Here is a 27,223-nt window from a genome sequence, read left to right as displayed (position 1 = left end):
CATGTTCCTGGGGACTAGGCAGAGGGCATTGAATGGCACCATTGTTACATTAGAACATCACTTCTCCCTCCAGTGTCTGCATTCCAGAACAAATTTCTTTCATCTATCTTTCATCATGGTGAGCTCTTGCTAACCTGGGACATTCCTTCTAGAGGTTTAGGCACATTTGTTGGCTTTTTCATTTAAAATTGATAATTCCACTGAAGTGGAACATACTAATCATTACCAAAATCTTCACTTCTTTTTCCCCTAGGAGGACCTCCACATGCAAATGGAAAATCTTGAGACCTGTTCTATACTACAGGGTTCTGAAGGTAGATTTTCATATTATGTAATTACATAAAATACATCACTGGCAGGGATATGAATCATGAATAAAGTACTGCCCGCAATCATCCAACTACTTTACCATACACTTTCCAAAATGTTCCCCAAATTGTGCCATATTCAAGAAAACCGCATTCTCATACGTGCCTTTAGGCTCTGCAATCCTTATTTCCCACTATTCTAAAGAAATGAATATGTCATGGCTGTAGGTTTGTTTTTTTGAATGATGAATCACTGAAGCTGTGAAACAATTTGTAGTGTTATAATTAAGTAAGAAAAAAAACGGGCAGTGAATAAGTGCTAAATAAGAAGTACATAAGGTACCTAGTCAATCGTCCCCAGAGTCCCCACCAGCCTAAATGAAGCAAGGCAAAATGAAAATGGCAAAAGCTAAAATCATAGATCCCCACACTTTAGAGTTCTGTTCGGAGGCTATTACTTCATCCAGCAATTCAGTCTGAATCTAGGTCTTAGGGAAACAAACAAAACAGAGTAAAACTACTTTGTACTTAGCCCTTACCTCCTTTTCATTCATTTCCTGTTTCCCTCGTATTCCTCTCTCAGATGATGGTGTTAGGGAATATTGCTATCGCTGTTAATTGAGAGCTAATTAAAATTTCAAATGCCACTTGGAAATTTCACATTCCTATTTTCTTAGGTTAATCATGAATATAAAGCCGATGTCTGGAGTCACTGATTTTCTCTGTCAGTGTTTACCTTCTGTCATTCTATTTCAGCTCAACTCTGGGAGTGGTGCTCTTAGTGAATTATCAGCTCGTGAGGAGCAGGAGGGTTCAGGCTTTCACCCTGGTTTCACCTCAAAATCCAATTGCTGGGCTCATACATCTCAGTTGCTAATTTTACTAGGATGTGTATAAGTTATTATTTAAACTGATCTATAATGGATAATTGATTTACTATATAATGGATAATTGTAATCAAGGGTATTTTTTGTGTGCCTACTAAGTATTAATTGCCACCAATGGTTTTGGAAATAACTGGATCTGGGACTGAAGTTTAGAACAAACTGTCTTTAGAAATACACAGTCCCTCAGAGGCAATATCTGATTGCTCTGCAGCCCTCCCGTCTCTTTATCTCCTGGGGGCTTTGGTTGGCTTTGGCCCTTCCACAGTGTGTCAACAGCTCTCTCAACTGTGACTGCTACGTTACCTTTTAACAGCTTTAAATAGTAGATGCTAATGGCTTTGCAGTCTTGCAATTCTCCCAGCAGGTTTCAGTGCCTTGTATTACTTTAAACACAATGTACTTTGAAAACATACATAAATTAAAGCTATAATTCCATCTCCAGTCTTTGGCACATGTTGCTTGTCAACTTTTCAAAAAGCAAATGGCTGATGTAAGACCTTACAGAGGGCTTCGGTCAGAGTATTTCCCCCCTCTGCATCCCAACTATGCCCTGACCCCTTCCTTCTTTAATTCACCCAGTGCTCTCTTCCTACCCTACATTAACACCTCAATCCTAAATTCACTTTCTTTTTGATCTATTAGCTCCCTCTGTTGTTCTCTTTCTTTTTTTCTCACTTATGGCTAGGTTCTTAGGGCTGAAAATGGTCACAATTTCAAGCTAGAATCTTTTCATTTTGTGCACATCTAGGGAAGAGGGCCTGGGGATATTTTCTGAGTAAAGAACTTTGGGATACTGAATACCACTTTTTCCACCATATTGTTGAATAGACATGAGAAGTGTTTCATTGATAACAAAGGTTTCAGAATTTAGAAGGGATGGAGGAGATGCAAACAAAACCCTTGCTTTGTTGAGTATCAGTTCAGCTAGTTTCTTTCTCACCTGTAGCAGAAAGTACCACCATTCTGTAAAGCGGGAGTGAAAGCCAGAGAGAAAATGAGGTGAAACTCATTGTTTGGAGGAGCTTTGGTCTCAATGAATAGCTCAGGTCTTCTAATGCTCATTCAATGGGGAATGACAGTTTCCAGGCAGCCAAAACTGGTGGTGTGATGACATTTAATTCTGAAATTCAGAAAAAATGCGTTTTGTTAAACCTCTATGAATAGGCATTATTCTGGATTGCACACAGTTGATATTAGAGTTTTTTTTTATTGTGGTAAATATATATGTAACAAACATTTGCCATTTCCATATTCCTCACTTATACAATTTAGTGACATTGGGTTCATCATGTTGTGCAACCATCACCATTAACCCTTTCCAAACTTCCCATTACCCTTCACAGAAGCTTAGTGTCCTCTGAGCAATAATTGCTATGTTGCATCACTGGGCATCGCCTCTCCACTGAGGACTTGGGTTGTATAATGATTCTGAATTTAGGGGTCATTACAATGGTCACCAGAGACTTCTGAGGGTTCAGTAATGATTTACTGAGTTTTAAAGTATCATCCCATTTAACGCTAGAAAATAACTTTATGTCTTGTAGGCCTATGAATTGTAAAATTAATCCTAACTTCGCAGAAAGTGAGCTAAAAAGTAAACTCTTCAAGCTTCTCTGTTCCTAAACCAAATGAATAGGAAAGCCTCCTACTGAAACATATAATAATAAAGGAACAAACAAACAAACATTACCATCGAGTCCATTCTGACTCATATATACCCAGCAGGACAGGGTGAAACTGCCCTCCCTACAGGGTTTCCAACCCTGTAATCCTTATGGAAGCTGGCTGCCACATCTTTCTCCTATAGAGTGACTGGTGTGTTTGAACTGCCTACCTTTCGTTTAGCAGCTAATCACTTAACCATTGCACCTCCAGGGCTCCTTAAAATATGTAATAGAAGGAATATACTTTATTGTTCTTTGTAAAGAAACTGCTCTTTTCAATATGAATCTTGAATCCTAAGAAAACCAGTCACTCCAAATAGCCTAGGTTTGCCTCCATCTCACCTGGTGTGCTCTCAACCACACCGTTGGTACCTCATCTATAACAGTGACGCGTAAGGAATAAGAGCGTTGATAACTTTATTCACTAGGACACTTTGGGAGCAGTGTAACTTCCCTGCCTGGGTGGCCGTGTTTATTCCCCTGACATAAAAGCATTCCCTGATGAACCTCTCAAAATAATAAACATTCTGCTTTGCCTTTTTTTTTTTTTTAATTCTTCCGTTGGCTGTTTGTTGTTCCTAATTGCTCATAGTGTTGCCACTTACGGGAAATAAAAGCTCATATTAGTGAGTTCCACTTGCATTCTGCAGGGATTCTATTCCAGTTTAGTATTCTTTTGGACAATTAAGTAAAGCAGACTTTCTGCTAGTACTGTGGCATTTTAAGTAGAGAATGAAGCATCTATAGAAAAAATAACTTCTAAACTCTGCCAGGATACCAATTTATGCAGTTTTAGGTAGCATACTTTCTCAGTTATCACTTCCAATTTATTTGGAAGTTATTTTTCTCCTGGTTCGGGGAGTAGTGCTCAAATATGGTGTTATGCAGAGAGAGAACACAACTCAAAGGATTAATCAATATTATCACTTATATAAAAATGATACAAATTAGATCCCTGTGCTTAATATTTACAGCTAATTTAAAAACTTCCATACACACATTTTAAACCTTTCTGCACTGGTAGAACTTCTCATCACAAACACACACTCATACCTGAAGCACAAATGTTGAATATTTCAATAGCATGCTGAATTTTTAAAGACTGAGGCTTTTGTAATAACAGTTAAGCTAATCTAATAGCAGTCTGGTAACTAGCTTACTTTGAGCAAGAATTTAACCGATTGTAGAGCAACCAGGCAGAAGTCTTATTTAAGCATCAAATCAAAACTTCCTTAAAATCTAGTGCTTGGTCATCAATTATTTACAGCTAAATTTATCTACAAAATTCTTAAACCTAGTAGGGACAAGAAATAAAAATACTTAAAAATCAGTAAATTTTTTATCTTAGATGTCTATAAACTCTCTCCTTTGGCATGACTCTGGAATAATTTAAAAACTCTGAGAATACTGCTCGCCTCTGTTTTTCTTTTAATCAGGTCATAAGATTCACTGCTTTATAACTTGCTGGAAAAATCTATGATTTTTTTAAAAAGTGATTTTGAAGGTAGATTGAAAATAATACAGTTTTATCACTATTACTATCAGAATACAAACCAAAAAATTATGCTCAAAAAAGAAGCTATGAGAGAGTTAGAGGTGGGAAACTGGTTGCTGACTGTCAAAATGTAAGGAATGGAGAACTGAATGATCGAAAGCCAGCACCAAGACACACAGATAAGGTGGTCAGATTTGTCTTGGGTATCTTTCCGTCTTTCCTCTTAATTGCCCTCCTAATAATTCTCTTAACCCTCTTCCTGCTGCAGGATATGTGTTCTAGTGTATGCTTATAGAACTATATTTTTCTGTAGTTGAAATTTTGCAAGTCATTCTTTAAAAGCTAAGGAAAGCCTTTAAACCTCAAAAGAATAAATCCCTATTCTGGAGCCTGGGGCTCATAAAGGCCATAGAGGTGATACTTGCAGCTGATGGCCCTTCTTGGCGTCCTTCAAATTATGTTTCACAGCCATCTGTGTATTCTTATACACCCATGAAATGAAGAAGCAGCAAAGTGTGCTCAGGATTGAGCATGAAAAGTCTTGGGTCTAGGACTTGTTTCCATACTTGTTTCACCAATTGCAAACTTTGAGTCTATTTACTTCTATAATCAGAGTCCCTGGGTGGTGCAAAATGGTTAATGCACTTGGCTTCTAATCAACAGTTTGGCAGTTCGAGTCTACCCACAAGCACCTCAAAAGAAAGGTTAAGCAAGCTACTTCTGAAAAATTAGTCATCGAAAATTCTATGGAACACAGGTGTGTTCTGTTATACACAGGAGTTGCCATGAGTCAGAATCAGCTCAACAGCAACTGGATTTCTGTCTTACCTCTATGAACCTTAGCTTTCTGTATATAATTAATAATAATAAACTCCTATTCTTTTGATCTCACAGTGTCATGAGGGTCAGGATTAGAATGCACTTTGGAAACCAAAAGGCACAATACAAACATAAACCCAAATACCCATTGCTGTCAAGTCGATTCCGACTCATAGTGAACCTATAGGACAGAGTAGAACTGCCCCATAAGGTTTCCAAGGAGTGGCTGGTGGATTCAAACTGCTGACCTTTTGGTTAGCAGCCATAGCTCTTAACCACTTCACCACCAGAGCTCCAAAACAAACATAGTGTGCTGCTATTGAATGGGAAATTTAAAGTCTGTATGTAAGCCGTATGTTTTCTACTAGATATCTCATTAAACTCTGGGGGTCCATGTTTATGCAGGATGGAATACCATGGAGATTACCCCTGAGTTCTTGGGCAAGGATTTTCTCTTGGTCGTAATTAACTAGATCAGGGTAACTCCCACTAGGATACCCCACTCTGTTTTTATTCCCTTGATGATGTCAGGGAGCATAAAGCTTTGGTTTTCTGTCCTTACGTTTGGTGCTGATACTGTCAAGCTACTCTGACTGCAGCAACCATCTCATCAAAAGTGGCTTGAAGAAGCTGAGAATGTTTAGCCTGGAAAAGGGGAGACTTGTATAATAAGTTAAGATAGAAGTTAAGGCTTGGGTGTTAACAAATATTTGATTTTCTACTATAAGACAAGGAACTAGATTTATTTATGGTCTCCTCTAACTCACTAGATCCTATGTTCTACTGAGTGGCTACCTGCAAACAACCTTTTCCTCAGGGCTTAGTGACATTGATTGAAAGGTACCTCTTTAACATTTAATTAATGAGGAGAAAGTATTTGCTTCCATATTCGTCCAAAGTCCATTTGAAAAAGGTAATATAACTAAAAAACAAAAAAAACCAAACCCAGTGCCATCAAATCGATTCCGACTCATAGCAACCCTACAGGACAGAGTAGAACTGCCCCATAGAGTTTCCAAGGAGCGCCTGGCGGATTCGAACTGCCAACCCGTTGGTTTGCAGCCGTAGCACTTAACCACTACACCACCAGTGTAACAAGTCTTTAAATTTCAAAATACTATGAAGCCATGGGACGTTTTTCAAAAATAAATAAATAAGAATAGTTTGAGAAAAATTTAAGGATACTTTTTGGAAAAATAAAGCTTATGACATTCTACTCCAGTGTTCGAAAATCTGGCCTAATATGCCAGCTACAGAGATGTCACTTTTGAGGAAGACAGATATCATTGGCAGCTGGTTCCAAAAACGTAATTTGAAATTCTAATTGGCATTCCTAATGCCACACAGCTTAATCATATGAATAAATGGGTGTTTCATGAAGGCCTACATTATAGAACACTTCACATTATGCTGAATGTTTTTAAATTATTTTTCCTTTGTTTTGAGTACATTTTCAGTAGCATCTTTTGTGTGTGTGTGTCTCTTCAACCTAATTAGTAAGAATTTTTGAGTGTAAAATGTTACTAGCAAATACATAGAGCCTGTATTTTTTCTTTAACAATGACTTGTATTGGTATGGAGTTACTGTTCTGTTGAGGAGACTTTTGATTCCAACATAATAAATCTTACAATGAATATCTCTTGAAGAAAATGGAGAATCATTAGTTAGGTAGCACTGAGTTTTTGTTTATGGAGATGGAAAATTTGGCAGCAGATATTGGTGATGGTTATACAACATGATTTATTTAATTGGTTTTATTGAATTGTATGCCTGAAAAATGTTGAATTGGCAAATGTGTCCATTATATTTTTACTATAATAATTTTTTTAAATGAAGACTTCCAAGGAAAATTTTAACATTTTTCATGCATATTTAGAATTATTTTTATAGCTCTTTACTGAAAATACACATATGAACCAAACATACATACTCACACACCCACCCAAACATTCATACTCACACACATATGTGGAAAATTATAAGAATATGATACAAGCCTCCATGTGCATAAACTCAAAAAAAAAAAACAAAAAAAAACTTATTGCCATCAAGTTGATTCCAACTCATAGCAACACCCAAAGGACAAAGTAGAACTGCCCTATAGGGTTTCCAAGGAGTGGCTGGTGGATTCAAACTGCCAGCCTTTTGGTTATCAACTGAGCTCTTAACCACTGAACTACTAGGGCTCTGCATAAACTCCATATATCAGTTATTCTAAATTATAACTTTAGCTATTTGGGAAATTTCAAGTAAAACGATTGACTGAAATGGCAAGTTAAAGCTGTATCTAGTAACTCTCATCAACATAAAAAAACCTCAAATTTATTTTTTCTTTACCGAGAATCAATATTTAGTTTAATTTTTCATTAACCATTACCCGATGCAGCCATGGTTTCAGTGTATTGAAATATGGCTTAACAAGGCACATTTTAATGAAATCCCTGCAAACTGAATTTGATAAAAGGATGCTCCAGGTGTTGATCGGCCAAATGAAACTCACTCAGACAACGAAAGCCTAAACCTCTACCTATTTTTATTTTCCACAAATGAAATTTCTTTATTTTAAAGGTAAATACAAATGAAACATAACATTTAGCTCACCTACTTTCTTTCCTTGTTAAAAAAAACATGTTAAAACCATCAAGGTCCTACCTTGTTCCTTGTTCAAATTGAATATTAGCAAATCGTTGGATCCCAACTGCTGACTTGAAAGCACACAACAGAGCTTTTAAATAATAATATTGCAACCTATGAGACACTGGGAACCCTGGTGGCACACTGGTTAAGAACTCAGCTGCTAACTGAAAGATTAGTGCTTCAAACCCACCAGCTGCTCTGCGAGAGAAAGATGTGGCAATCTGCATCTGTAAGAAGTACAGAACTGAAAACCCTATATGGGGCAGTTCTACTCCGTCCTGTAGGCTCACTATGAGTCGAAACCAAGTCTATGGCAATGGGTTTTGTGACATTAGCTAATTTTCATATGAATTTCAGTTATCTGATATAGATTTTAAAACTTACTTTTCTTAGAATGCTGCAGTTGAAAAGCACATAATCAGGGTAATTTCAAACCCATTTATATCTCTTGAGCTTTCTTAAATCCTGTGGCTTTGCCACCGTTAACCTGGGCAAGGGTAAACATTATTCTGATTTCTAACAGAATAGATTGGTTTTGCCTGCTTGAGAGCTTTGCCTAAATAGAATTGTAAGGTATATACCCTTGCTTCTGGCTTCTTTTGCTCAACAATAAATTTGTGAGATTTTCCCATAGGTTTGTATATACTTCTACATCATTTATTTTTATTGTTGTACATTATTTCATTAAACATAGGCCACAATTTCTTCATCCATTCTACTATTGCTGAATATTTGGTCAGTTCCACTTTTTGGCTATTAAAAATAGTGCCGTTAGGAACATGACAGTGTTCACCTCTCTGTTAGGACTGGAGTAGAGTGGAGTTGGTAGGTCATAGTGTACGTCCTTGTTCAGAGTCATAGAATCTTCTGAAATGGCTTTACCAATTTCCACTCCCGCCAGCAGTATGAGAGTTCTAATTACTCTACAACCTAAAACTGGGTATTTTCTGCATTTTTCATTCTGGTCAGTCTGGGTAGGTGTGCATTAGTACTACTTTGTGGTTTTGTCTTGTATTTCCTAATTATTAACACAATTGATCACTTTTTGTACACTTATTGGACATAAGGAAACCCTAGTAGCATAGTGGTTAAGAGCTACAGCTGCTAACCAAAAGGTCAGCAGTTCGAATCTACCAGGCACTCTTTGGAAACCCTATGGGGCAGTTCTACTCTGTCCAATAGGGTTGCTATGAGTCAGAATTGACTTGACGGCAACGGGTTTCTTTTTTTTTTTTTGGTTATTGGACATAAGGATGTCCCTTTGTGTGGAGTGTAAAAATATTTCCCCCACTTTTCTATTGGATTGCCTGACCTTTTCTTATTGCTTTAAAAGAGGTATTTAGGTGTTTAGGATGTAAATATTTTGTCAATATATGTACTGTGAATATCTTCTTCATTCTCTTAATCTATTAATAGACATATGTTCTTAATTTTAATATATGACATTTAATCTTTTTTTTTTTAGCTGAGATTGTGTATAGCTTTTTTATGAAGTATAGAAACACTGTAAATATTTCTTGTTACATAAATCAGGGGTATTGTACATCATGCCAGGTCATTAAGTTGCCTTATTCGTGTCTGAACATGATAGGAACAGACTGAGGGCTGTGGCCACTCTACTACCCTTTTTTTCTTTCAGGCTGTGCGTGGAGCTGCAACAGCCATATTGCAAGCATGAGGTGACAAGCCTAATGATAACATTCAGCATGTGGGAATGACTATGTGGAAGAGTGGAAAGATGTTGAGATCTTGATAAACCATTGAGAAGATGAACCAATGTCGGCAACTACTTATTACCATATATCTTGTAGTGAGAAGAAAAATAAACCCTTGTTTGATTAAGCAACTCTTAAATTTTTTGTTTTTGTGTGAAAAAAATTATCAAACAAAACATAAACATTATTGGGTAGCAGATAATCTAATTTCTTCACCCATCAGAGTGATCATTGACCTAGATTAAAACATGCAAGAAATTAAGCTATTGACGTTAGCCTGTCCTTTGAGTCATCTGTAAGCTTCAAGATGGCAGGGTCTGTATTTGTTTATTCATATACAACTCCTGACACAATTCCTGAAAGGCAAAAAGATTTCAATAGATATTTTTAGAATCATTTTCTTTAAGCCACAGTGGTAAGACCAGTTGGGTATAGTTCTTCCTTTTCTTAATTATCTCCCATCACATCCCAATACCCACAGGCACGTGTATTTGCACACTTATGTTGCATGTTTCATAATGGGCTTAACATAATTTTAAGAAAACTTTTTTTTTCTGCTCTATACAAAATGGCTAATTTCAGCAATGTTGCAATTCAGCCCTTTTCAGTGAAGACTTTTAGAATGGATGTTATTAAGTCTCAAAAGTAGCCTTCTCTCTGTGTAAGGCATTTAAGGCTGCTATTGAGCAAATGGTTATCAGCGATCACACAGTGGTCTAAAGTAGAAGCCACTTCAGGGACGTAGTGGTAAAGTGTTCATTTCGAAGAAGGTGAACCTGTGGAGTAAAACTTAATGTAAGTCAAATAATTTTGAGTAACGCAAGCATATGAACTCTGGGTCTTGAGGAGATTTTTCAGCGGATTGTCAGTTTAATACATCTAAATTCCCTCCCCTTTTCAACAGTTGTGGAAACCCTGGTGGCATAGTGATTGAGAGCTATGGCTGCTCACCAAAAGGTTGGCAGTTCAAATCCACCAGGCACTACTCGGAAACCTTACGAGGCAGTTCTACTCTGTCCTATAGGGTCATTATGAGTCGGAATCGACTTGATGGCAAGGGGTTTGGTTTGGTTTTTTGGTTTCAATGGTGTTCTCTTCCAGATTGCCAAATTTATCTTAGAGTCAGCTGTTTCGACTTCTTCAAACTCTATGCTTTCTTAGGAAAGCAGTCAGGTTGCTTAATTGTCTTAGATACTCTGGCACAGCTCAGGACAATGCTGGGTGTCTATTTCATTGCTTAGGTAGATGTTATTTAATTCACTAAGTCTAGTGACTCCTTGAAACCACTTATGTTAGAAGCCATGTCCCATGCACCTCAGTTAAGTTTGCTGGCACCGTTGGCTCACATGTGCACCACGAGTGTGCCTTTTCTTTGTGCTGTACTTAGAGATCCTCTCCTGTACCTTGTACAACATTTACCACAGTGGTTTTGTTTTTCAATTTAAAAATGTGTTACAATTATCATACCTCCACACAGGCAATTGTTTTCCCTTTTCTCTTCTGTTCAAAATCCTTGTAATAAGTCTCTATTAGAAAAATTACAGCTGATAATAAGGGGAAAAAGTCAAACAGCCACCTGGATTGTAACTATTTTGACTTACTGACTTATCAAAACACAGCTCTGCTAAAATTGACAATATACAATAGGCAGACAAGGTTGGAGTGGAATATAAAGGGATGTAAACAAAGGCTCAGGGATAGGTTTGCACACAAAGGTTTGTTGTTGTCGAGTCGATTCAGGTCAATTTCAAGTGGAACCAATTCAAGCCGAGTGAATTTCAACTCATGGTGACCCCATGTGATGGAGTAGAGCTGTTTATGGGAACAGATCACCAGGTCTTTTTCCCATGGAACCTTTCTAGTTAGCAGTGAAACACTTAGCCGTTATGCACCAGGGCAGCCTGCTTAAATGGCGAGCCCTACGGAGAGAGTCAAAGGTCATACAAATGTACTCATATTCCAAAGATGGGTGAGTTTTGATTGGCTGCAAAAGGAATGGACCCTGTGCTGTAGTTCTGGACTGCTTTTTTTCTCAGGAACAACAGATACAATTGTATTCTGTGCCACTTAGTAGGTCAGAATTACACTCTGATCAAGCCAATGTTTTTTGGACTAAGTCAGAATTAAACATTTTTGGGCATTGGTTTCATTAATTTTCCATCCACGTCAGCATTCTGTTTTCAACTGAAAATACCAGCTTTTGCATTTTGGATGGTACCTTGCTAGAAGGCCTAGATCTGTCTTTCTGAACCTCCCTGAGTAACTGGCGATGTGGCCATGAACCCTGCAGTCTCCATCAATACTTTTAGCCCACTGGCTGCTTGACAGACCGACAGAAACATTGCTTGATATTATCTGGAAGATAAAACATAAGAGTCACAGCTGCAGGGCTTCTGTTTTGGAGTGTTCAGTGTCAAGTTTGGAACTGCATCTCTGAATTTTTATTTTCAGAGAGTTTAATTAATATCCGTCGGGATGCCCTACCTGCTTTTATTTATGGGAGCAAGTCTTGCTTAACGGAATTTTTAAAATAAAAGAACTTTCAATTTGGTCTCTAGAGCTTACTGTTTAAAAAAATTTTAGATTGTTGTTCTGTAGAAAGAATAGCCTTTTATTTTTCAATGTCTTGAGCATCAAAAGCATTGTCACATACATAACACTTGACTGAGTGACACACAAAATAAGCTGTCTTTTTAAGGGGTTGCAATGAAGATAGGCAAAATTTATGTTGTTGGAAAAAATTTCTAAATATACTGTCTTTAGTGTATTATGATGATACCACTAGGCCATCTTGATGACAGGCACACTGATTTGTTTTTGTAATAACTATAGTGAGATGAGTTTTTGTCTTTACTTTTGCCTGAGTAGCCTAAAGTTCTAATTAATTGGGATGACTACTTCACATGATTTAATAATTATAAAGAAGTCTAATTAATTGAACTAGTTAACTCAGCTGACTTTTTCACAGTCCAAAAAACCAAACCAAACCCATTGCTATAGAGTCAATTTCAACTCATCGCGACCCTATAGGACAGAGTAGAACTGCCCCATAGAGTTCCCAAGGAGCACCTGGTGGATTCAAACTGCCGTCCCTTTGGTTACCAGCGATAGCACTTAACCACTGCACTCCCAGGGGTTCTGCTGAACGTGCATGTTACTTATTTAGGTACAGGCATCAATATACTATACTTTCAGTCTGCTGAAAATTGTACATCTGGATTCTCAGATCAAATTGTGCTGGCCTTTGTGCCAAGAACGATTTGTACGATTAACATTCATAGTCTGCCTACCTATACTTTAGTCAAGTGACTGCTATTTTTGCATTTGTGTCAAAAATTTAATGTTTTGTTAAATTTATTTTTGGTACTGCCCTGTAGTGCATGGAATAAAAATGAAAAAAGTCGCTCCCAAAGCAGGAAAACATTTTCCTCCCAAATCCTTAAATGGGACATATAAAAACCTGATAGTTTTTTCTTTTTTAAAATAAGAAAAGGATAAAATTATCAATATGAGTTACACTGGCAAATTTTAAATGTAAAAGATAAAATATGCAAGTGCTTAGTACAAAATGTAGCAGGATCTTTGGTTGGTATAGTGCCGATAAGCCTTTCTTAGTATAAGTGTGTCTTCTGAATTTCTAGATGAATGACTCCATTTTGATTATCTGTGGTACCTCTGACTTATTTCTTAATGGTATAAAAGGAGTTTTTTTTTTTTAATTCTACTTTGTTTATATATTTACATTGGCCTATGTTTTTTTTAAAATTAAGTTGTTTTTGTTATTAGATACTGTTGAGATGGTTCTGACTCATAGTGACCCAATGTACAACAGAACGAAACACTGCCTGGTCCTACGCCATCCTCACAACCATTGCTATGTTTAACCCACTGTTGCAGCCACTGTGTCAATCCATCTTGTTGAGGGTTTTCCTCTTTTTCACTGACCATCTGCTTTACCAAGAGTGATGTACTTCTCTAGGGACTGGTCCCTCCTGATAACATGTCCAAAGTATGTAAGATCAAGTCACGCCATCCTTGTTTTTAGGCAGCATCTTGGCTGTATTTCTAGGACAAGTTTGTCAGTTCTTCTACCAATCCATGGTATATTCAGTATATTCAGTATTCTTCACCAAAGCAATAATTAAAAGGCATCACCTTCTCTTCAGTCTTCGTTATTCATTGTCCAGCTTTTGCATACATAGGAGGTGATTGAAAACACTATGGCTTGGGTCAGGTGCACTTTAGTCCTCAAAGTGACACTTTGCTTTTCAACACTTTTTGAAGAGGTTTTTTTTTTTTTTTTTTTAACTTTTATTGAGCTTCAAGTAAACGTTTACAAATCAAGTCAGACTGTCACATATAAGTTTATAGACACCTTACTCCATACTCCCATTGCTCTCCCCCTAATAAGTCAGCCCTTCCAGTCTCTCCATTCGTGACGATTTTGCCAGCTTCCAACTCTCTCTATCCTCCCATCCCCCCTCCAGGCAGGAGATGCCAACACAGTCTCAAAGGTCCACCTGATACAAATAGCTCACTCTTCATCAGCATCTCTCTCCTACCCACTGTCCAGTCCCTTCCATGTCTGATGAGTTGTCTTCGGGAATGGTTCCTGTCGTGGGCCAACAGAAGGTTTGGGGACCATGACCGCTGGGATTCCTCTAGTCTCAGTCAGACCATTAAGTATGGTCTTTTTATGAGAATTTGGGGTCTGCATCCCACTGATCTCCTGCTCCCTCAGGGGTTCTCTGTTGTGCTCTCTGTCAGGGCAGTCATCGGTTGTGGCCAGGCACCAACTAGTTCTTCTGGTCTCAGGGTGATGTAAGTCTCTGGTTCATGTGGCCCTTTCTGTCTCTTGGGCTCATAGTTATCATGTGACCTTGGTGTTCTTCATTCTCCTTTCATCCAGGTGGGTTGAGACTAATTGATGCTTCATAGATGGCCACTTGTTAGCATTTAAGACCCCAGACGCCACATTTCAAAGTGGGTTGCAGAATGTTTTCATAATAGAATTATTTTGCCAATTGACTTAGAAGTCCCCTTAAACCATGGTCCCCAAACCCCCGCCCTTGCTCCGCTGACCTTTGAAGCATTCAGTTTATCCTGGAAACTGCTTTTGGTCCAGTCCAGTTGAGCTGACCTTCCATGTATTGAGTATTGTCCTTCCCTTCACCTAAAGCAGATCTTATCTACTAACTAATCAGTAAAAAAGCCCTCTCCCTCCCTCCCTCCCCGCCTCGTAACCACAAAAGTATGTGTTCTTCTCAGTTTATACTATTTCTCAAGATCTTATAATAGTGGTCTTATACAATATTTGTCCTTTTGCCTCTGAGTAATTTCGCTCAGCATAATGCCTTCCAGGTTCCTCCATGTTATGAAATGTTTCACAGATTCTTCACTGTTCTTTATCGATGCATAGTATTCCATTGTGTGAATATACCACAATTTATTTATCCATTCATCCGTTGGTGGACACCTTGGTTGCTTCCAGCTTTTTGCTATTGTAAACAGAGCTGCAATAAACATGGGTGTGCATATATCTGTTTGTGTGAAGGCTCTTATTTCTCTAGGATATATTCCAAGGAGTGGGATTTCTGGGTTGTTATGGTAGTTCTATTTCTAACTTTTTAAGATAACGCCAGATAGATTTCCAAAGTGGTTGTACCATTTTACATTGCCACCAGCAGTGTATAAGAGTTCCAATCTCTCCGCAGCCTCTCCAACATTTATTATTTTGTGTTTTTTGGATTAATGCCAGCCTTGTTGGAGTGAGATGGAATCTCACCATAGTTTTAATTTGCATTTCTCTAATGGCTAATGATTGAGAGCATTTTTTCATGTATCTGTTAGCTGCCTGAATTTGAAGAGGTCTTTTGTAGCAGATTTACCAAGTGCAATACATTGTTTGATTTCTTGACTGCTACTTCAATGGATGTTGATTGTGGATCTAAGTAAAATGAAATCCTTGACAACTTCAGTATTTTCTTTGGTTATCATGATGTTGCTCATTGGACCAGTTGTGAGAATTTTGTTTTCTTTATGTTGAGGTGTAATCCATATTGAAGGCTATAATTTTTTCATCTTCATTAGAAAGTGCTTCAAGTCCTCTTCACTTTCAGCAGGCAAGGTTGTGTCATTTACATATCCTGGTTGTTAATGAGTTTTCCTCCAATCCTGACACCTTGTTCTTCTTCATATAGTCCAGCTTCTCAGATTATTTGCTCAGCATACAGATTGAATAAGTGTGGTGAAAGTACACAACCTTGACACACACCTTTCCTGACTTTAAACCATGTAGTATTCCCTTGTTCTGTTTGAACAACTGCCTCTTGGTCTATGTACAGGTTCCTCACAATAAAGTATTCTGTGATTCACATTTCTCACAATGTTATCCATAATTTGTTACAATCCACACAGTCAAATGTATTTGTATAGTCAATAATATTAACACCAATAAACATCTTTCTGGTATTCTCTGCTTTCAGCCAAGCTCTATCTGACATTAGCAATGATATCCCTCGTTCCATGTCCTCTTCTGAATCCTGCTTGAATTTCTGGCAGTTTCCTGCTGATGTACTGTTCCAGCAAAATTTTACTTGCATGTGACATTAATAATATTGTTGGATAATTTTCACATTCTGTTGGATCACCTGTCCTCAGAATGGGCACTAATATGGATCTCTTCCAGTCTGTTGGCCAGGTAGCTGTCGTCCAAATTTTTTGGCATAGATGAATGAGTGCTTCCAGCATTGCATCTATTTGTTGAAACATCTCAGTTGATACTCCATCAATTCCTGGAGCCTTGTTTTTCGCCAGTGTCTTCAGTGCAGCTTGGACTTCTTCCTTCAGTACCATCGGTTCTTCATCACATGTTACCTCTTGAAATGGCTGAATGTTGACCAATTCTTTTTAGTACAGTAACTCTGTGTATTCTTTCTCCTTTTGACGTTCCTGTGTTTTTTAAAAATTGCGATTTGAGGCTTTTTTTTTTTTTTATTATTCAATTAAAATAAATTAAAAAAAATTATTTCTCCTTTACTCAGATTGGATTAATTCTAATACTCTATCTTCAAATTCACTGGTTATTTTCTTTGCTATCTCCATTCAACTGTTATCCTATCCAGTGAATTTTTAAGTCTTGTATTTTTTATCTCTAGAATTTTCAATATATATATTTCTGTTTCTTTGGGGAAAATTCCTCTTTTCTTTAATTGTGAGCATATTTTACTTAATAGCTGCTTTTAATTTCATGTCTGCTAAGTCCAACCTCTGGATCATCTTCACATTAGTCTTTTCTCTCAAGACTTATTGAAAATTCCCTGGATCATTATATATTGAGTAACTTTGGTTTTTATCCTAGATATTGTGAGTATTTTGTTGTGGAGACTTTGGATCTAGTAATATTCTTACAGAGAATGTTTATTTTTGGTTGTTGTTTTAGAAGCAATTAACTTCATTCAACACAAATTGTAGTAAATCAGAATTGACTTGATGGCAACTGGTTTGTTTTTTGTTTTTGCGTCCAACCAAATCAGCTGGGTTGCTTTGTGGATGCCCTACATATGCATGGTTCAAAGTCGGCTAGAGACTTAAGCAGAGTTTGTGTAGAGTTTGAGTCAGCCTCTTTAGCTTTCTTCTTTCTAGGATTCCCATTTTACTTTCCGGTGGCTCTCTTCTTATTTTTAAAACCAGAAAGATTGTGGATTTCTATCAGAGTTTTTACCTCCCTGGGCAGTGCCTACACTTAAGCTAAAAGCTGTAAAAATGGAGAACTTTGTCACATTGGAAGTGAAAGCCCTGCTCCATTGTATTCTGTCATTTATGTTGATTAAAAGAAGCCTGGAAGTAGTCTATAGCTTTCCTATGTGTCTATTTTCTTTTGTCTATGTTTCTTAAAGATTCTTTCTTTGGATTTGAAATTTGCTGAATTCATCCCGATATATATCTAGTATTGTATTTTATTGTTTAAAATACTATTATATTTTATTTTTGTGAGTTGACAGTGATGAGCCATTTCAATCTTTTTTCATCCAGAAAATTTATCTTTGAATATATGTGTATATATGTTCTTCTGTTTCACTATTTTAGTTTTCTTGTCCAATTATATCACTTATCCACATGTTAAACTACATTGTCTTTCCCTTCTATAATCAACTCCTGTCTATGGATTTGTCTATTCTGTTCTTTGGAAGACTTTTTTTTTTTTATAGCTGTTATATATTATTTTATTCTGATTCCTGGTTTGTTTTTTTTTTTTAAACTATGGCATATGGTTTTGCATAAGGATAATGCTCAGTGTTAATTTCTCAGTCTACCTCACCTCTTAATCCCCAGAGCACCACATGGCAGGTGCTCAATAATCTTTGCTCTTCAGTAAAAAAAACCAAAAAAACCTGAATTGTAATATAACGAATATTTCTTACATTTTATAGCATAAGGCCAGAACTATTGCTTGGTTGTATTGCTACTGCACTTTCTTTTTTTTTTCTCTCTCTCTTCATTTTAAGCTGTTTTCTCAAGATAAATTGTAAATCTGCATATAAGTCACCATTTTCCCCAGAAATGGGGCTTGCCAATTTTCACATAGAGCATCACACTCTGAACATTTAATAATTTAGGTTTGATGATTATTCAAACTTTATTTTATTTCCTCATTTAACTTATCAACATTACTGTGTTTGGATATTTTTACAATATCTTCTGGCAAGGTATTTATTAGTATCCTCCCGAATATTGTTAAAATAAGTGCCCCAATCCTCATCTCCAACCTACCCTCTTCAACAGAGCATAAAGTAATGAACACTTCTGTAGCTTTATGTGATCATTACTGACTGATGTTTATATCATATTGATTTTGCAAGACATTATTTCCTGTCATTATCTGCCACATTGCCCCTTAAGCAAATCTTTCAAAAAGTATGTTACCACAAGTATCTTCAATCGAAGGAAAAAAAGAAAAGATTATATGGTAAAATTGAAGAGTCTGGTATGTAAACATTTTATGTTTCATAATTTCTTAGACTTGATTTAGAAATAAATAGCATTTAAGCCTGAAACCCAAAATATTGTATTTAGAGGGTGATCATATGATTTAGATCACATCAATAATTTTACTGGGCTCAATTTAATGTGAAAAATCAATTGTCAAAATGAATATTTTGCCTTTTTTATAGAAAAAAGAGAAAAGCTTTGGTGATAAAATACATTAATAAAATATGTGATTTTAATCTCCTTTAAATTGTGTTTTGCTTTGTGAAATGAATCATTTAAAAGTGATATATTCAGTTGAAAGAGTTCGTTCATAAAATTAGACATAGATTTCAGTTTACTTTTGTGTTCTTTTAGTCAAACCAAAAAAACCAAACCCAGTGCAGTCGAGTCATTTCCGACTCATAGCAACCCTATAGACCCTATAGGACAGGGTAGAACTGCCCCATAGAGTTTCCAAGGAGTGCCTGGTGGATGTGAACTGCTGATCCTTTGGTTAGCAGCCGTAGCACTTAACCACTACGCCACCAGCATTTCCATTCTTTTAGTAGAACTTAATAAAACCAATAATTCACACTTTATCAGTTCAGTGCATTTAAACTTCATTTTGACTTTTAAATAGCACATTAAAGGAGTAAAATATTATAAAAATGCTCTGATACGTACATATATGTATGTATAAAAAAAAATACAGGCCATCAATTGCCTATATGCAAGTTCAAGTTGAGGCTGAAGAAAATTAAAGCAAGTCTACAAAAGCCAAAATATGATCTTGCGTACATCCCACCTAAATTTAGAGACCATCTCAAGAATATGTTTGACTCACTGAACACTAACGACTGAAGACCAGAGGAGTTGTGTAGTGACATTAAGGATTTCGTACATAAAGAAAGCAAAAGGTCACTAAAAAGACCGGAAAGAAAGAAAAGACTAAAAAGGATGTCAAAAGAGACTCAAAAACTTGCTCTTGAATGCAGAACAGTAAGAAATGATAAAGTGAAAGAGCTGAACAGAGGATTTCAAAGGGCCACTTTTCAAAGTAAAGTATTAGAATGAAATTGGAATGAAATATGCAAAGACCTGGAGTTAGAAAACCAAAAGGGGAGAATACGTTCAGCATTTCTCAAGCTGAAAGAATTGAAGAAAAAATTCGAGCCTCGAGTTGCAATGTTGAAGGACTCTGCAGGGAAAATATTGAATGACACAGAAAGCATTAAAAGAAGAAGGCAGGAATACTCAGAGTCACTGCACCAAAAAGAACTGGTTGACATTCAACCATTTCAGGATGTAGCATGTGATCAAGAACCAATGGTACTGAAGGAAGCAGTCCAAGCTGCATTGAAGGGAATGGAGAAAAATAAGGCTCCAGGAATTGATGGCATATCAATTGAGATGTTTCAAAAAAAATTGATGTAGCACTGGAGGTGCTCACTCATTTATGTCAAGACATTTGGAAGACAGCTTCCTGGCCAACAGACTGGAAGACATCCATATTAGTGCCCATTCCAAAGAAAGATGATCGAATAGAAAGTGGAAATTATCAAACAATATTATTAACATCACATACAAGTAAAATTTTGCTGAAGTTAATCCAAAAATGGTTGTAGCAGTACATCAACAGAAAACTGACAGAAATTCAAGCCGGATTCAGAAAAGGACATGGAACGGGGGATATCTTGCTGATATCAGATGGATCTTGGCTGAAAGCAGGAAGTGCCTTCCAACCTGAGGGGTGCTTCTTCCGGCACTATATCAAACAACGTTCCACTGCTATTCATAGGGTTTTCACTGACTAAATCTTTTCAGAAATAGACTGCTGGGTCCTTCTTCCTAGTTTGCCTTTGTCCAGAAGCTCAGCTGAAACCTGTTCACCATGGGTGACCCTGCTGGTACTTGAATACTGGTGGCATAGTTTCCAGCATCACAGCAACATGGAAGCCCCTACAGTGTGACAAACTGACAGACACGTGTGGGGTGGTAGATTCTACAGCCTTTAAATTATGTATATAAATAATTGCTAAAAAATTATTCCTTAGATGAAGGTTTACAGGATATACTAGTTTCTCATTAAGCAATACACATATTGTTTTATGACATTGGTTAACAATCCCATGACATGTCAACACTCTTCCTTCTCAACCTTGGGTTCCCTATTACCAGCTTTCCTGACCCCTCCTGCCTTCTAGTCCTTATCCCTAGGTTGTTGTACCCCTTTAGTCTCATTTTGTTTTATGGGCTTGTCTAATCTTTGGCTGTAGGGTGAACCTCGGGATTGACTTCATTACTGAGCCAAAAGGGTGTCTGGGGGCCATACTTTCAGGGTTTCTCCAGTCTCTGTCAGGCCAGTAAGTCTGGTCTTATAGAGAATTTTTTTTTTTATGTTTGGGAAAGTAACCATAATAAATCCAGTAAACTATAAATACAAATAAATAAGTAAATCATAATAAATATCCTTCTTAAAAAAATCAAGGTAAAATAATGGAACATAATATGGCAAAAGATGTTTAGCGAATATCTCTGGATGGTAGTCTTATCAATAGTATTTCCTTTTTTTCTCCTATTATCTTTTTCAAAATTATGAATTAATCTCATAATCAGAAAAAAAAACTTTACAGGGAGAGAAGGTACTGTAATTATCAAGAAAGATAAAAGATAAGATAAACATTTAATTAAGTTTTATATAAAGGGAGCATTTAGCGCTTTTCAGGTGAATGCAGAATTTACTTGATTCAGCAATCCATTTATAAAATATAAAATCATTTACGGTAGAAAGTCCTTAATGGGTCAAAAAAGAAGTCAGACAATTTTTTTTCCTTTTTTTCTTTTTTATGAGTAGATAGAGAGGGATAGAAAGAATTAAAGACATGGCAATTCTAAAATTTGGTTTTTAGTATATTCCTAGAATGGATAAAGAGATGGTATAGAATTCCCGCACTGCTTCATTCATGTGTTGATATGTTTTCTACTCAATTTTCAGATTTTTATTAATGGCAAAACTCCAGGTTATTAAATGGGAAGTACTTCTATTATCACACAAACTATTCACTAAAAAAAATAATTTATGTTTTTCCTGTAAACCTTCTTCATTCTTTCCCCAAACTTGAATCTATCCGACCGATACGTTTAATTTACAAGTAAGATTAAGTGCACTATATCTAAGATCATTTTTCTTCACGATGTGTTCAGGTTATATCATATCACTTATATTTGATTAAATGCTGCCTTAAAAATATTCATATTTGTACATTTATCTCTTTAAGAGCAAGAATTGTATCATTTTTCTCTTAGCCTTCATCAAACAGAATGCAATGCACTGAATAATATTGGATGACTAACTCCTATGCAATTACTAGAAATTGTCCACACTAATTATATTATCCTGAGATTTGTTTGTTTTTTCTTTCCACTTTTATAATGCCTTGTCTGCTATTACCTTTATTAGAACCTATGATTATCCATTAGAAAATTTGTTTATAATAAATTATGAAATCACTCTTCAAAATGAGGCAGTGACTTCGTAATTGGAAATACAAATGAATGAATAGAAAACTTAAGAAGAAAATTTTTAGTACAAATCTATTATTAACATAAGGAAAGCTGACTGTGCTTGTTCAACACTTTTCTATTTAACTCAGAATTTTGACATAGGTGCGAAGATTTTGAGAATCAAGCAAAAAACAAACAAACATCTATTTCCTTTGAAGTACATTTTAATCCCAAGACTGTGGTGGAGAATCAAACACTTTTTGAAGCTTGTACCCAGAAATTGAAAAAACAAAAACAGGATGAAAAAAGGGTAAGAGTTTGTGTTTTATTCTACATAGCTGGTTGTGTAAATTTTCTGAAAACATTCGTACAAGGCTGGCGGTTCCAGAAATTCTCTAGTTTGTTTTCAGAGGCTATAAAAAATTCCTCTCGAAATGTGTTCAGTAAGGGCAAAGGGCACCAACACTTTAGGTTCCCCCTGTTTATACTCTGGATAGCACCACATTAGCTTTCTCCAAGGACAAAACTCCTCGGTGCTTCACAGCAGCTATTAAGTCACTATTTGTAGCTTCAAAATGTCAATTCCAGTAAAGCATTAACATCCAGGAGAAGCTGCTTTCAATTTCTCAATTGCTTATGTCTTTCATTCCTGGTGCTTTTTATCCCAAAGATTTCTCAACGAACTACCCCTAAAGCACACATTTACCAAAAACATTTGTAAAGTGAATGCTAAAAAAAAAAAAAAAAAAAAAAGGCCTGTCACCCTCTGTAAAAATCTTTGTAGCTTCTCTTTGCTGTGCATTTCTGACATTTCAGTAATTGCTTCAACCTTAGTGCAGCTGGGCTTTGTGCCTTCCTGAGATGAAACATCTCCCAGACTCCTTATTTTAGATGTTCTCCACTTTGATTACCAAGGCACTAAGTTTCTCCTTTGCCCTGGCCAAGACTGCTTTTAGCCTGTCAACATGTCTGAATGAAGTTTTTCTTCAGTGAAAATGGAGTACCCATGGTGAAAAGAGGTTTCATCATTTCCTATCTTCTTTAAGACTCCTTCTGGGTGAGCTAAATTTATTTGTGGAACTTATTGTTACTGTTTTTTTTTTTTTTTTATATGAGGCTGATTGGCATTTTGTAATAACTACAAAGCTACTGATAAATGATGTTCATAATAAGTAATTTCAGCGGTTAGTGGTTTGTTTATATGCGTTGTTGACAATCAAGACTGTTTCAAATTGTAATAAAACTCTGCATGAACATGTAGGCAATTAGGGAAGAATTATGCCAAAATGAAAGGAATGAATAAGAAGTCACTCATAATATCTTTGTTCAGTGCAGCAAACAGACACTTTCCAGTAGATGACCTAGTGTTACGTGCAGGGTCCGAGGAGGGAGAGAGATATGGGGAAAGCACTTGGAAGCTGTCAATTTCACAAAGGTCATTATTGGAGCTATAAAATGCTCCATTTTCTATAGAGATCTGATGCAATCTTCTAATAAATTTGAGGGTAATCAAAGATGAAATCAAGATACATGTATCCCCTGCTTTTTTTGAAAGTTCACTTTAGGCCACTTGGCTTTTAGGAAAGACCTATATTAGTACCTGTTTTTGCTAACCAAAAGAAATCTGAAGAGGATTTTCACTTTTAAGCAGAAATAGCGCCCAACATTTGTTTTGCATTGAGCCTATAGAGGCAGCACACACTCAGAGCAGCAAGAGTGCCCTCACCAAGCTCCTTCCCCAGGAACTACACTCAGCATCTCAGCACCATGCCACCATAGCCTTGCCTGTGTCTTTGCAACTACACTGTACGCATGCTATTCCTACTGTATGTAGGCTGTACATTTATCATATCATTCTTGCTTTTACTGTATGTTAGTGTTATTTTAGGTTTTATATGCCATTTGGTATGATCTGGTAGGTGATTTTTGGGGTATGAGAAAGCTAAAAAATTTTTCCCACATAAATTAATGGTAATTGCTTCTTTGTTTTATGCCTTTTTGGCTTATGAAAGGTTTCATAGGAACACTCTGCTTTCAGAAAACGGCAGAAAACTGTTCCAAGTTAAGCTATTATGAAGAGTGCTGTTGCAAAATCTCTAACTAATGGCCAAAGTAACTGGTTTAGAAATTTAAGAATGTTGAAAATCACTTGACTATTTTTTTCATCTTACTTCTTAGTTGGGAAATATATGAGAATGTTATCTATGGTGTTGGACAATAAATACCCCATGGGCTTCTCCCCATACTTTGTTTTTATCCATGACTATTTTCACATACAGTTAACTAGGCATTCTGTGCTATGTTCAGGGAATAGATGGTATGATAGGAAGAGAAAAACAGAGAAGTCCTAGGCCACAGTGTAGGTCACAGGCAATTAGGAAGCATTCAGGCTACGTGCAATAGATTTGAAGTTTCATGATGAATCTTTGCAAAGTTTCCCTGCCCAACCCTATTTCTATTCCTGCCTTATACCAGAGAGTTTCCTGGACTGTGAGGAAAAGCAAAATGAAGGGTGGTAGGAGTGGAGAAAAAAGCTTAGATGCTAAGCTTAGTAAATGGCCTAATTTATTTTCTGAGCTTATACACTAAGGCATAAGCCCAGAAATTATTACATGATCTTTCAAAAGCTGTTGTAGCAGTACATCGACAGGGAACTGCCAGGAATTCAAGCCAGATTCAGAAGAGGATGTGGAACGAGGGCTATCATTACTGATGGATCTTGGTTGAAAGCAAAGAACACCAGAAAGATGTTTCCCTGTGTTTTATTGACTCTGCAAAGGCATTCAACTGTGTGGATCATACAAATTGTGGATAACATTATGAAGAATGGAAATTCCACAACATTTAATTGTGCTCATGAGGAACCTGTACATAGACCATAAGGCATTCATTGAAACAAAACAAGGGGATACTGCGTGGTTTAAAGTCAGGAAAGGTGTGTGTCGGGGTTATATCCTTTCACCATACTTACTCAATATGTATGCTGAGCAAGTAATCCAAGAAAATGATCTATATGAAGAATGCAGCGTTAGGATTGGAGGAAGTCTCAATAACCTGTGATATGCGGATGTCACAACCTTGCTAGCTGAAGGTGAAGAGGACTTGAAACACTTACTGCTGATGATCAAAGACTACAACCTTCAGTACGGATTACACGTCAACATAAAGAAAACAAAAATCCTCACAACTGGACCAATAAGCAGTATCATGATAAATGGAGAAAAGATTGAAGTTGTCATGATTTCATTTTACTTGGATCCACAATCAACACCCATGGGACCAGCAGTCAAGAAATCAAAAGATCCATTGCCTTGGACAAATCTGCTGCAAAATACCTCTTTAAAGTGTTAAAAAGCAAAGGGGTCACTTTGAAAACTAAGGTGCACCTGACCCAAGCCATGGCGTTTTCAATCACCTCATATATATACAAAAGTTGGACAATGAATAAGGAAGATGAAAGAACTGATGCCTTTGAATTATGGTGTTGACAAAGAATATTGAATATACCATGGACTGCCAGAAGAAGGAAGAAATCTGTCTTGGAAAAAATACAGCCATAATGCTCCTTAGAAGGAAAGATGGTGAGACTTCATCTAACATACTTTGGACATGTTATCAGGAGGAACCAGTCCCTGGAGAAGGACATCATGCTTGGGAAAGTAGAAGGTCAGCAGAAAAGAGGAACACCTTCGACAAGATGGATTGACACAGTGGCTGTAACAATGGAGTCAAGCATAACTACAATTGTGAGGATGACACAGGACCGGGCAATGTTTTGTTCTGTTGTATATAAGGTCACTATGAGTCAGAAACGACTCAAAGGCACCTAACAACAACAAAAGCAACTTCTAGGCAAAAAAGGCATGATACAGATTCTCAAAATTCCCCCATACCCCTGCAGTGCCCAGGATCAGTATATCTACTCTTGTGTACCTCGGAGTAGCATTGGAGAGTAGTAAAAGCCCTTAGACAGTCCTGCCCTATTCACTTACACTTGAGAGGATGGGACAGTAGGACAGAAAAGGAATGGACCCAAAGAAGACATCAGATCTGAATTAGGGACTACTCAGCATGAACTTTGTAGACTGAGTTTCAATGAATTTCAGGGAGGATAAATACTAAGATAGACTAGCTATGTCCTACCTATGTTTCGGACAACATAGTGCATCTCTTTACATGAAATTCTGGGAATTTTGGTATGCTCTGAGTATGTGGCCAAGAACAGCAATTCTAAAATGGCTTGATTAAGAATACTCGTTCTAGTGAAGTAAGAAGCTCAAATTAAGTAGACTAAAAATCAAGTGGTATTGTCATTAAATTGTACATGTGAAAAAAAATCTAATTTGGCAAATGTTGTATTATCTATGTTTTTACAACAATTAAAAAATTAAGTGTTTTCTAAAAATAAAGTTATGTTTTCTGCCTTGAGTTACTAAACTAAGACTACAATATCTTATATCATGTATTTCTACAGTGGTGAGCTAAATTTCTTGGTATATATCTAATTCTGAAGTTATATGTAAAATCAGAACAGAGGCTGCCCTAAGAACATTACTGACACCAGAAGAAGAAATACACACACACCCACACACAACTATACAATAATTTCCAGAAGCATTAAGCCAATATGTTAGATCCACTGCTAGTCCTGGTCTAAGCAAAGAAAGGATGATGACTACTTTTTAAATTTGGCAAACATTTTGAATTCACAATAGATACAAGAAGTCAGAAGTGTTCCCCTTTGTACATAAATCTCCTACTTTTGTTTCCAACCCAATGAGGCCACAAAAATATACAGCAATAAATTACTGCTGTCATGGTTTTTGAGGAAACTAGATCATAAGGTGGTTTTTGTTCATAGGCTTCTGTGATTATTACTTTTCATCTTTTTATTCCCTTTCTGCTTTTTTATTTGTATTTTTTTATCTACTCCCTTCTTTATCATTGCTTTCTTTTTCCCTCTAGTTCTTTTTTCTCTTGTATTTTTATGTAGCATCTTTATCTTATCTTCTGCTCATTTCATTTCTCCATTCTTCTCCCTCCTGTCTTCTCATAAATCATTAGGATATATGTAAATATATAGCACAGAACAAAACTGATTTAAATGTAAATTTAATTATATTTTGGTAAGCTAAATAAATGTTCATTCACATTATTTTAAATATATATAATGATAAAAATCATGAGCAAGTTATTTATAAAGCAAACATTAAAATGTCCCAA

This window comes from Loxodonta africana, chromosome 6, assembly GCF_030014295.1.
Source record: "Loxodonta africana isolate mLoxAfr1 chromosome 6, mLoxAfr1.hap2, whole genome shotgun sequence".
Lineage (NCBI taxonomy): Eukaryota > Metazoa > Chordata > Mammalia > Proboscidea > Elephantidae > Loxodonta > Loxodonta africana.
This window is presented reverse-complemented; position numbering follows the sequence as displayed.